Genomic DNA, 12,082 nt, shown 5'->3' on the forward strand with positions numbered 1-12,082 from the left:
GGCGCGCGTGGCGGTGCAGAGGGCGCTGGCGGCATGGAACGGGGCGGGAGCGAGGCCGGAGCCGCGAGAGGAGGATGGTGCGGGAGGCGCGAAAGACGGCGTGGATGCGCGGGGTGGAGCGCGAGAACGAGCGGCTGGTGCGGCGGACGAGGGCGCTCGCGGAGAGGGTGCAGGGGCTGGTGGGGGTGGCGGCGCGGCGCGGGGTGGGGACGGGGGAGGAGATGTGGAAAAGAGAGCAGCGGGAACGAGCGCTTGGAAGGAGTATGACTTTGCACCCCTTGTGCATTACCGTAACAGCGAGGATACAGCGAGGATAGTTTTCCGCGCAAACGTGTGACACGTATTCCAGCAGAGTTGCGGCTGCCACTGTTTCTTTCTCGCCCTCTTTCTCGCCCTCTTTCTCGCCCTCTTTCTCGCCCTCTTTCTCGCCCTCTTCCTCGCGCTTTCACTTCGTCGTCTCTACTCTCGCTCCTACTTATCCGTCTCGCTGCTGGCTGTGATCGGACAGCCTATCGTAGTCGGTCTGTCACTGGGGGTCGCTTGTTTCACCTGTGCCGGCCAGGACACTTCCCTTTTGCGCAGAGCTCATCTCTCACATATTAACCGATGCCCCTTGCAGAGACGGTGCTCTTAATTGGATTGAGTGACGACGCCGACGTTCCGTAAAGGGAGAGGGAAGGACGTTGTCGGATGGCAGAGAATTTGCAGGCCGCTGCTTGACACGAAGAAGGAGGGACATGAAGCAGGAGGGGTACTGTGGCAGCTATGGTAAAGCTGGGTATACTTTTTGAAAGTCGGTGCCTCGATGGATACACCTCGATGGCGAGTTTATTTCTTGCGACGACGGAGGGTCGACTATATCTAGAAATACCAGTTGGTGCCCTCGTAGAAACTAACAGCGCGGACTACCTGTATTGCGTGTACCTTCTGGAATACAGCAATGAACCAACTGGTATGAAAAAGGGAAACCGTGCACAGCCGGTTACTGTACACTCCCCTCTTTCAAAGAGCAAGGATGCGACGCGCTTTCTCTGCGATATCACGCGGTGTGTTCTTGCGCTGTAGCAAACGCAAAACCATTTGGGGTACGTCTTCATAAACCTTCGCGGCAGGTTCCAGTGTATCTTCCGAATGCGGTAGGCCTTGCCGGCGGACGACTATCATCAAACCGTCCGGTGTATCTTCAAAGCGCAGAAGACGAGAAACATGCATGCCCGTTTCGGAACTCAACACGTGCGAGGTAACCGCTTCGGTATTCAGCGAACTGTCGTGGTAGAACTTCAAGCGGGATGCGTGAATGTCCTCCAAGTTACCGTTGCGGAGATCTTCCACTTGGTAAAAGAAGTCGTTGAGCGCCTTGATGACGCGGCGCGGTCCACGCCAACGCAGCGCGAGTTTTTCGCCAGCGAAGAACTCTTCGCGAGCGACGAGGACGAAATCACCATTGTTGAAATTCGGTAGCAAACCTTTAGAGGATAACTCACGAGCCTTCTCTCGGTTCTTCTGTAGAGTTTCCTGTACCAATGGGTGTAAGTCAGCAACATACTTCTGAAGTTGCTGCACATTGAGCAGACGCTCAAGCTGAGCGTCATCAACCGAAATGGGTGTTACGGTATCCGTTCGTAGGAAGGTAGAAATCGGCGGAGAGGGTTCCATGCCGGTGAACGCAGTTATCGGTGCGATATTTCCACGTTGAGGTGAGGGTGCGTTGTTGAGCGCACTTTGTACCAAAGGTAGTATGTCAGGCCATTCCTCGAACTGAAGTTGCAGCTCTGAAACAACCGATCGGTAGACTCGAAGAAGTTCTTTTCCAAGGCGTTCCACGGCGCCGTTACTCCACGGAGTGTACGGAAGCGTAAAGTGATGGGGAACTTTGAGACCTTCGGTAATCAAGCGGATTGTTTCGTTGCGGAAATGCGTGGGTCCGTCGGACATTACACCTTTCGGGACGCCAAACGCGGGGGACCAGTCGATGATGGCTACGGCAGCATTCTCAGCCGAAGTATCACCAAATGGGAAGAACCAGCAGTAACTTGAATAGTCATCCCGAAGCATCAGGACATACTTGTCACCACGGTTGGTAGGTGCAATCTCTATGTAGTCAAACTGCAGGAGATCGTTAGGCGCGGTACCATGAACGGCAGGACCAAACGGACGCGGTACCTTCCCCCCTCCGACTGTCGATGGACAGTGGATGCAAGAGCCAACGAAGGACCGGTTGTCGGTAGTCAGAGTGGACCAGAAGTAATGGGAGCGCAAAACCGTTTCGGTAGAATCTTGGCCACGGTGACCGCTCGGTCCAGTGTGCGCAATGATGCATAAACGCAACTGTAGATCCGAGGCGGTATTCGGAATCCAGATAGCACCATTGGGGTTGAACCAAATACCGGTGGTCTTGGTCAGATTGCGGGGACGGGACGAATCGGAGCGGGACTGCTCAGCAGCAATAACCGTAATGGTAGGCCAGTCGAAATCGGTCGACGAAGACGACGGCAGCTCCGAGATTCGAACTAGGCGTCTTACCGTGCTTGGTGCAGACCATCTACCAAGAAGGTCAGCCCATACGTTGTCAGTTCCCTTGATGTGGAAGCACGTATAATCGTAAATGCTGAGGCGAACAGCCCAGCGTAGTACCTTTCGGAGAGAGGTCTGAGAAAGGTCAGGGACGACCGCGAGGGGGTCGAATATGAAATTCAGATTGTTGTGATCCGTGTAAAGGTCAAAACCATGTGGTGTAGCTGCGATCCAGTGCATCCTATCCAAGGTTGCAAGGATGGCATAAGCCTCCTTCTCAAGGATACTCCAACCCAACTGGGTACGGTTAAACCGACCGGATAAAAAAGCCAGGGGAGCGTGGGCTTGGTCCTTATGCGGGCTTGAAAGGTCGCCAAAGGGTACTTGAGTAAGAATACCAGACCAAATGGTATCCGAAGCGTCGGTGTAAACGCAAAGTCGTTTTGTCTCGTCGCGATGAGACAGAGATACCTGATGGGCGAGGGCTTGCTTTCAGGCCTCAAAGACGGCAAGCTCATTGGTTCCCCAACCGAAATTGGTAAGCAAGTAGCGGCAAACGGACTTCTTCGTGCGTTTGCCAGATCGGGCATACACCAGCTCCATAAATTCGTGGAGCGGCGATACCAAATCAGTGAAGTTCGGGATTCCGTTCTTAACCCATTGGAGGGCGCACAGAAACTGTTGAAGATGAGCACCAGTTGTCGGCGGTTCCATCTTAAGGAGTCCATCTAACCGTCGCGGGTCAAAGCGGATACCATCGGCGGAGATCAGTCGTCCGCACCAGCGTATGGTAGTCGCAAAGAGGATACACTTGCCAGGGTGTAACTTCAAATTCCGTTCGGTACAGACTTTGAAGAGTTCGCCAACTGCGGTTAGCAAACCGGAGATGGTATGGGCGTGTAGTAGGATGTCGTCTAGCCAGGAAAGCGACTGGCGGCGTAACCGAGATGGTAGAATTTCCGAAATGGCTGACTGGAGGTGCGTTACGGCGTTCGTCGTGCCGTGCAGAACTCGAGTAGGAGAAAAGATACCATCTGGGGTTATGAACGACTGTAGCGATCGGGACTCTTCAGCGAGTTCCAATTGCCAGTAACCATGGGAAAGGTCAAATGTCGCAATGTAGCGAGAACCAGACAGGTTTGTGAGCTCGTGCTCAATGTTGGGCATCGGGAATTGGTGCCTGACGGTAAACTTGTTAACCGGACGGAGGTCAACAGTAAACCTAAACTTGGCAGGACCAGGTTTCGGTACCAAAAGCGGTGCGCATGCCCATGGGGATGTTAGGTTAGGATAAGCCATACCATGGTGGACGAGCTTATTAACCATATCGGTGAGGAATTGCTTCTGCTCTTGAGAGTAATTCCGAAGACGGACCTGTACCGGACGAGCATCAGGTGTGAGCGCAATCCGTAGCGGTCGTATCTTCGCAGGTGGACCGGAGGAGGACGAAGTTCGGAATACGTTCAGGTTGGAATTGACCATTTGGTCCAACCGTCCGATATGCTCCTCGGGTAACCCATTGTGCCGTGCGGTATCCTTCATGTCGGCGACTACCGAAGTGATGGTGTCGTGTTGCTCGGAATCTACGGGGTCGAGCAACGAAGGATCCGGAAAGGGGTCTTCTTCGAGCCGAGCACTGTAAAAGTTGACGCGGGGTCGATTCTTCTGAGTGTCAGTATCCGGTTCGGTGTTGGGCAGGCGATTCAGTCGTGCAATCATCATGCGACTGATAGTACTGCCACAGTGGAACCTTGTAGGGTTCCCAACATCGGAACAGTCGGCGCCATCCAATACCGCGCGGTTGTTCTCCAGGAGAGTGCGGGTATCAACCTGAAGGTGACGTAATACCGGAAGTCCAATGATGAGGTCTTCACAGGCAAGTTTGTCGTCGGCAGCCAAAAAGGTAACGTTGGCCGAAGCCAGTTGGCCAGATGAGAGCTGCAATACCGTGCGGGGTGCGTTCCAAGTACGGGAGAAACGAAACGACTGTGCTTCGTCTCCAACCTTAAGGGCGACCTGAATGTGGACGGGCGTAATGGCAGTAATTTTGCCTATACCCTTGACGGCTGCTTGTTCCGCGACGTTTGGCGACACAAGACCGTCGTCGCTCCCATCGTCACACCGTCCGGTTGCACTTATTGAAGCTTGACCATCCGACACCACCATAGGGCAGGAAGGTGTCAGGGTGTTTCCGAGAACGGTGGAAATCGCTGTCGGCCGCGACATGCGGCCAGTTGTTGGCCGCGCACTCCCATGAGGTGGCGAAGATTTGTCGCTCCTCTCGGAAGTTTGACTGCGTGTAAACCTTGAGGGTCCACCACTGGGTTTGGCTGCAGCGATGTCAGCTACCATTTTGGATTTCTCCGCATCGGTAGAGTCGGGACAATCGCGGATCCAATGCTTAAGGCCACGGGCCTTACAGGAACCATATGGAAATCCTGGAGGTTGACGCAGGGGCTTGTTTCCCTTACCTTGCGGTGGTTTCGGGATTGTACCGGACGGTGAATTCCCACCTTTGTGGTGCGTACCGCCGCGGGTTTTCTTGTCTTTACCGGAATCTTCCTGCTTGCTCTTAGGACCGTTGTCCACGAGCTGGAAGGCTTCCGACAACTGAATGGTATGTGCCAAGAACTTGGAGAAATCCTTTCGGCAGTCAAAATGCGCAAAGTCCAGATCGGATTCCAAACGGTGTTGTAATGCCTTCGGTTTGACTGCTGAAAGTACATGATAGACAGCTACCTTCTGGTTTTTCTTCAGCAACCAGGCAATACCGTTTCGGCGTAACATCTTGTGATACGAAAGGAACAAAGTCTCCATACGGGACTTGGCGTTCTTGTCAGTCATGTCCATAACCAACTCGGAAGTAACAATGTTGTCAAGCGCTTCTAGAGTCAGGTCCTCTTAGGATTCTTTTCGCTTTTTCGTTCAGATACGCGCGTAGTACCTGATCGGTGAGGGCATCATAGTCGGAAACGTCCTTGATGAAGCCCAGGGCAAGCGCGGAGTCGAGGTACTCGGGATCCACGCAATATTTGAGGTTAACCGGGCGGATTGCTTCCGTAGTGGTTGTAGCTTGAATGGTGAGTTGCTGCGCACGGGCAGTAACTTCCTTGCTGTACTGGTCGTACAAGCGAAAGAACACTCGAATAGATTCCGCATCGGTGCGGATCAACTTCGGGTGATTAACCGATGTGGTCACAAATGACGGGCCTTGCGTCGATACCTGCAGGTTTGAGGTAGAACTGCGTGCGTCGGTCATTTTCCTTTGTGCTGTACGTTTACCGAATCGGTTGCTTGATCGAGAGGTCGATATGTTCGCTGTGGCGAACGTTGAGCCAAATTAAACCTTAGTTGGTCGTAGTGATCACTGTGGCAGCTATGGTAAAGCTGGGTATACTTTTTGAAAGTCGGTGCCTCGATGGATACACCTCGATGGCGAGTTTATTTCTTGCGACGACGGAGGGTCGACTAAATCTAGAATTACCAGTTGGTGCCCTCGTAGAAACTAACAGCGCGGACTACCTGTATTACGTGTACCTTCTGGAATACAGCAATGAACCAACTGGTATGAAAAAGGGAAACCGTGCACAGCCGGTTACAGGTACGAAGGAGTAGGGGTACGATTGAGCAGGGGAACAATGTCAGTACTGTTGATGTGTAATGCGCGCTCGCTCGCTGCTATACGTTGCGCTATCGTACATGAGGGGCTGAATTGTGCTTCGTAAGACCATACTGATGTGCCATATCGCGCTAGCCCCTGAATTGGTGCTATTGAGCGGCGTGATGTGTCCGCTAAGTGACTTAATATCTAGTATTTTGATGGTGTCCTTCTTTCGTACTGTGTGTTTGTGTTTCGGGATGTGCGCCTACCATGTTGTCGTCCTGCACACTGATTTGTACTTTGGCTTTCGGTAGGTTTACCATCGTACTCTTAGTATACATAAGTTCTACCTTGATCGAGTCAAGTAAAGTCCGGTCTACGGTGTTAGGAGACCCCATCGACGAACTTCTCCCGACTCACAACCATTCATTCACCCCCTGCAAAGGGTTATGGGCCCAGCCCACGCTCTCTCTCCTACCCTTCTTGTCTTTTTCGTGCTATTTTATGCCGTTTGTGCTCTCTGCAGTAACAGCTTCGACTACAGGACGTGCGTTAAAAGTACGTTCATTCATTCTACGGAAGCGTTCGAGTTACTGCTATGGAAGATAGCAAAAAGGTGTACAGGCACTATGGGAAGCCCGGTGAGGACTTCCATCTGTGGGAGGCGAGGACCGAGGCGGCACTTGAAGCCAAGGAAGTGCTTCATGTGATTCAATCGGATGTATTGGGAGCCGGAGCCGAGCTGACGGAAGAGCTGAAGAAGAATTTGGCGACTGCACGCGCAATCCTGATCCAAGTAATGGGTGATCGACCCCTGCGCTTGTGCTTGAGTGCCAAGGACAATCCGTACCGCATGTGGGTACGTCTTCGAGAACGCTATGCAGTATCGAACACTGCAACCAAGGTCCAGCTCCAGTCCAAGCTTGCGCGCATGAGCTACTGTGGGCAGCCCATGCAAGATTACATCGACTCCTTTGAAGAGATCTTCAATCGCCTTGCGGCTATGAAGAGTGACATTGGAGAGGACTTGCAGGTGGCTATGGTTCTTGCCTCTTTCGGTGATAAGAACAAGTCACCGTTTGGACATGTGATTGCTTTATTACAGACAATCCAAGAGGAGTTAGATTGGCAGACGCGACAGCCAGTCTATTGCAGGAGTACGACGAACATCTCCTGAGGTCTGGGAACCCGAAGGCAACTCGTTCTGGGGATGAAGGTCAAGCCTTGGCGGCAACAGGAAGTTCAAATACTCCATACGTTAGAAGGAGGAACTACGGCGGTAAAGCAGAGAAACGTCGATGCTTTGAGTGCGGTACGGTTGGACATCTTGCACGCAACTGTCATTTATTGGATGGAAAGGCTCGAAAGAATGTTTCCTTCGCTGGTGAAACGGGAGAACGCCTGGAGAGCGAAATTGGAAGAGCGCAGCAAGCTCAATTGCTCTTGGCACGTCAAGATGAATCCAAGAATGACGAAGGCATGGATGATGTGTCAAACGGTCAGGAAACCGTCCCAAATCTATCAGAGCTGCATAATAGAGACCAGGAGCACGCTGAGCAGATTTGATTGGATGACATCGCGACAGAATGCCCCTTAGGCTCTACTAGCAAACACACGAAAGTGATGAGCTGTCCAGCAGACGAGATAGCATCCTTGGGAGTTCAAGATGATGAGCATGTATATCTATTGGACTCAGGGGCGTCCAACCACATGGTGTCCTCTAGGGAATGGATCCGTGACTGTCAGCCGATTGCTCGTCGGGGGATTATCCTTGGAGACGGAAACAGGGTCTTTGCTACCCATAGCGGCACAGTTACTCTACGTACAACTGTTAACGGTACCCGAGACAAATACGAACGTTTCCTAGTCCTTGATGGGGTACTGTACGTTCCTCAGCTGCAATCCAATCTCATTTCTTGCTCGGAGCTTTGTGCTCATGGTTACATCATCAACTTTGGGCGTGACAAATGTAATGGAACGCACGACGGTGTGACGCAGTTTCAAGGACACCGATATCAAGGCGTATACAGAGTATCCGCAAAAGTTGTGTACCCAGGATACTCATCGGCATCAGTCGCTTTGTCCCAATGGCCAAGGGATGACGACAACGACGACAGCCCTCAAGGAGGTTCGTCGGGATCTGGAAGTTCTGCAATGAGGCTTTGGCATGCCAGACTTGGTCATGCGAGCAATGAAAGTATCAAGCAGTTGCTAAGGAGCGGGGCTGTGTCTGGAATTAGTCTAACGTTGCAGGGAAACAAGAAGGCCTCCTGTGGTAGTTGCATGAAGGGTAAACAGACTCGCTAGACTCTGCGTCCCAACAAATCGCGTTCGAAAGAGCGTAGTGCAGTCATACACACGGATGTGTGTGGACCAATGTCGGTGGCATCTTTTTCAGGTGCGCGCTACTTTGTTTCTTTCATTGACGATTACACAGGTTTCATCAACATTGTTCCCATAGCACGCAAGAGTGATGTTACTGTACAGTTCAAGCTGCATCATGTGTGGATGGAAAGGAAGTTTGGGTGCACTGTCAAGAGAGTCCACAGCGACAACGGAGGAGAGTATGTTGCTCTGAGGCCCTACCTGGAAAAGAAGGGCATCGAGCACACCATGTAGTGCAATGTGCCTGGCAGGCCGCGAACACAGTCCGACGGTCAAACATAAAGAAGAAAAACAACAACAGCAACAACCACTGCCGATGGCACGCGCTACGGAGCGTTCGAGACTCCCTTTCCCCTTGTGTGGGCTTGCGGCCCACGGTAGCTCAACTCCGACGGGGGGGTAAGGAAAGATGCCCGGCCCGGGAGGAGAATGGTGGTAGAGACTTGTGAAGACTTGAGCGCTCGGCGAGTGCGGGTTGGGCTTGTCTACGAGGATGTAACCGCGGTTCGCTGGGTTGTAAGGCCAATTCTCGACGAGCGTCTTCAGCACCTTGGGTATAATTAAAGGTCTTCGACGGGGGCTTGTTCAGCACTACCCGACGGGATCGTAACCGTGTAGCAACGCTACTACCGACGTGTTGCCCGATGGCTAAAAACACCTTCACCAGCGCGATCGCGATCGCGGTAGGCGGTACCAACTCTGTCTTATACAGTAAGACCTTCGACGGGGGCGTCGTTGCAACAGCCTTCCGACGGAACTTGAAACAGTAGCAGCGCTACACAACGTGTTGCCCGATGGCTAAAACATCTACACCGGATCGGTCGCAACCAACTCCACTGGAACCAACACAATTAAGGGAAAATAGAGGTAGAGATAGAAAGGAATAGGGAAATAAAGGAAAAAGGAATGGGAACCCTCGAGTGCAAAGGATGCCGTAGGCTTAGGTAAAAGGGAGCGTCTTGGTAGAGACGGACTTCGACCAAGGCGACATTCAACTCTGGCAACTCGGGTTACCTTTACTGACTTGGTGGTCAGAGGGCTAAGGTATATATCGCCCCGCTGGAGCCACTACAGTGGCTCGCGGCGCTAGATCCTAGATCTAATCTAGTGTCAGCAAAATTAATGCCAACTAATTAACTGAATAAAATAAAATAATTAAAAATTAAAACTGTGCAATTATTCACACGTGTGTCCCCAAACCCGGACTACTTTTCATATCCAAATATTTTCCTTTCTTTTCACCCCCCTTTTCAGGTGCGTATTGCACTACACACCACCTCGCCCCCTTACTCCCCCAATCAGAATGGACTTGCTGAGCGGACCAACCGCACTATTGTCGAATGTTCACGGACGATGATGGCACATGCATCGCTGCCCAAGGCTTTCTGGGCTGAAGCCGTTGTGCATGCAGCAAAGATCCGGAATCACTTCTCTTGTCCCAGGAATCTACGAGTGACATCGCACGAGCTTATGACGGGTGAGAAACCTAACGTTGCCTATTTCAGAGTCTTAGGTTGGTATCATATCCCCAAGGAACTTCGAACGAAGTTGGATTCAAAGTCGCAACTCGGGATTGTTATTGGCTGTTTCGAAAACAGCCAGTATAAGCTTTGGATACCTTCTCGCAATGTTGCTGTCATGGCGAGAGATGTGACCATCGTGGAGGACAAGTATCCTGCACAAGCGTTGAGCCAGGACGTTGATACTGCACCGTCGTTGCTACCTGATGAGAATTACGATGCTTCGAAGGTCACACATACCCCAATCCAGACTACCTCGGTGGATAGAACGCGTCTGTCTACGCTACATGAGATCCCTTCTCCTAACAGAGAAGTCGGACTTCTCTGTTAGGAGAAGGGTTCTCATGGACTCCATCAGATACACGAAAAAGAGCATCCTATTGACCCGAACATCCAGGATGCCATCACGTATGTTCCTCCACTCATGGATAACAGTCACGAGACAGAGGATGCCGAGCAAGATGAAGCGGAGTCCTCAGGGTCTAGGTATCCACGACGTGAACGACGGCAGACTTCCTACTACACCCCCGGTTCAGCCAGTGTGGCAAGAGCATTTTCGGCAGTCGAAGCTACGATGTCGGATCCTTCGACCGTCCGGGAAGCTCTATCGCAGAGCCACTCTAAAGATTGGAAAACTGCAATTGATTCGGAGTTGAAATCATTGAGGCAGCACGAGACTTGGGAAATTGTTGGTACTCCAGAGGGGGTGAGGCCTTTGTCAACAAGATTTGTTTTTATCCGCAAGTACGACGAGAGCGGAAGAGTGATTAGGCACAATGCAAGACTTGTAGTTCGAGGTTTCCTTCAAGGGAACGTAGATCAAACTTTCTCACCAGTGGTAGACTTTACGACTATTCGCACTTGTCTTGCAGTTGCAGTCAAGAGGGGGTACATTATCGAGCAAATGGATATCAAGACTGCCTTTCTCCATGGCGAGATTGACAGCGATGTGTACGTGAAATGTCCCGAAGGGCTTTCGCTGTGTAAGAAAGGTCAAGCCCTCAAGCTTCGAAGGGGGTCTACGGGCTTAAGCAGGCACCAAGACTTTGGCATGACAAGTGGGAGTCGGTCATGGTGGCGATGGGTTTTGAGAAATTGCTCTCTGACGATTGCGTCTACCGTCGTGGAAGTGTTTGGCTGTTGCTGTATGTAGATGACATCATACTTCTTAGTCTGAGAATGAATGACGCTCAAAATGTGAAGCAGGAGCTCATGAGACATCTGGATGTTAAAGATTTGGGTTCACTCAAGTCCTTTTTGGGTGTTCTGTTTGGACGAGACTCTGAGGGCGCGTGGTTGACACTACATCACACAAGTGCTACATCGGTTTGGTATGTTGAACTGCAAGCCTGTTGCGACTCCTATGTGCTTGGGAGCGCTCAAGGATATCTCTGAAGGTGGAGGGGTACATGAGGACTGTGCAACTTATCAAGAATTACTGGGATGCTTGCTATTCCTTTCCACCCGCACTCGCCCGTACATTGCTTCTGCCGTATCAATCCGTTTTCGGTACTCGTCTGCTCCGACAGAAATACACTGGACTTGTCTCAAGCGTATTCTTCGATATCTTCAAGGGACGAAGCGTCATGCACTACGCTTACATTCAGGAAATCAAGAGAAACTGGTTGCATTTTGTGACGCGGACTGGGCTGGGAACCGCATTGATAGACGCTCAACAACAGGTGTCTTGTTTCAATTTGGTCAGAGTACAGTTGCTTGGAAGGCGCTCAAGCAAACTTCCGTGGCCCTCTCCACGACCGAGGCCGAGTTCCTGTCTTTGAGTGAAGGAACCAAGATGGTGCTTTGGTTGCGCAGCTTGCTTCGAGAGATGGACTGTACTCAGAATGGAAGTACAATTGTCAGTGAGGACAATCAGGGTGCGGTAGTGTGGGCGACTGAGGGAAAACGTCACGCGAAGCACCTCTCAATCCGCAAGAACTCTGTCAGAGAGAACGCCCAAGACGGTATCATTCACCTGTCTTACTGCAACACCGCTGACATGACGGCAGATATCCTTACGAAGCCGCTTCTCCGTATCACATTCGAGAAGCATAGAGAGCAA

The sequence above is a fragment of the Chondrus crispus genome, genomic scaffold (assembly GCF_000350225.1).
Source record: "Chondrus crispus Stackhouse genomic scaffold, scaffold_24, whole genome shotgun sequence".
NCBI lineage: Eukaryota > Rhodophyta > Florideophyceae > Gigartinales > Gigartinaceae > Chondrus > Chondrus crispus.